Here is a 773-nt window from a genome sequence, read left to right as displayed (position 1 = left end):
GGGGCGGGGCTGTGGGGAGGAGCGGGGGCTGGAAGGGCGGCACGCTCCTATAAAGGGTCTTGTTGGCCCTTGAACATAGAAGACACGGAGGGGAGAGAAGGAGAAGTTATAGAGGAGGAGGTGGGCCAAAAATCTTATCAGCAACTGTGAAGAAAGCAACAAACGAGGAACTCCATCTATGTTCCAGCCCTGGCTCGGAGTCATTAATTCATTCTGCATCATTCGTGTCTTCATCCTGCCTTTTGTCCCTTCATCATTTTGAGGGTCAGTTTCCCTATGTGCGAGACTCCGGGGCAAATAAAAAATCCTTGTCTGTCCTGTGAGGAGCTTAAAATGGTCTTACTCAGATTCTTAAGAACCACAAACAAAACAAGGATGTCCTCTATAGGGACCCTTCATGTTGTCTTCCAATTTTTTTTTTTTTAATCCAAGCAGTTTCCAAATAAAACAAAAGTATACTTGAATCAGGGTCCTGTTGCTGAACCTAAACTCAGAAGACTTGCTGGAAGAGAGGTTAAATGGAAAGTGAACAATACATGATTTCTTGATCCTTTCCCTATTCCTGGAATTTAAGTGTGCTCCCCTCCAAGTAACCTGTTCACACACTTCCCCCCAAACCCTAAACTGGAGACTCTCAAGGGGACATAATAAGGCCAAGCCCTTATGAGTGTTTACTATGTGTGCAGTGGAGCATTTTGCAAAGCCGGGAATTCTTTCACTCATAATTCTAATTTCCTTTCCTTTAACACCTTCTAAATGGCCTGATCTAGAAG

Source organism: Myotis davidii, unplaced genomic scaffold (assembly GCF_000327345.1).
Source record: "Myotis davidii unplaced genomic scaffold, ASM32734v1 scaffold771, whole genome shotgun sequence".
Classification (NCBI taxonomy): domain Eukaryota; kingdom Metazoa; phylum Chordata; class Mammalia; order Chiroptera; family Vespertilionidae; genus Myotis; species Myotis davidii.
Note: the sequence above shows the minus strand (reverse complement) of the source record.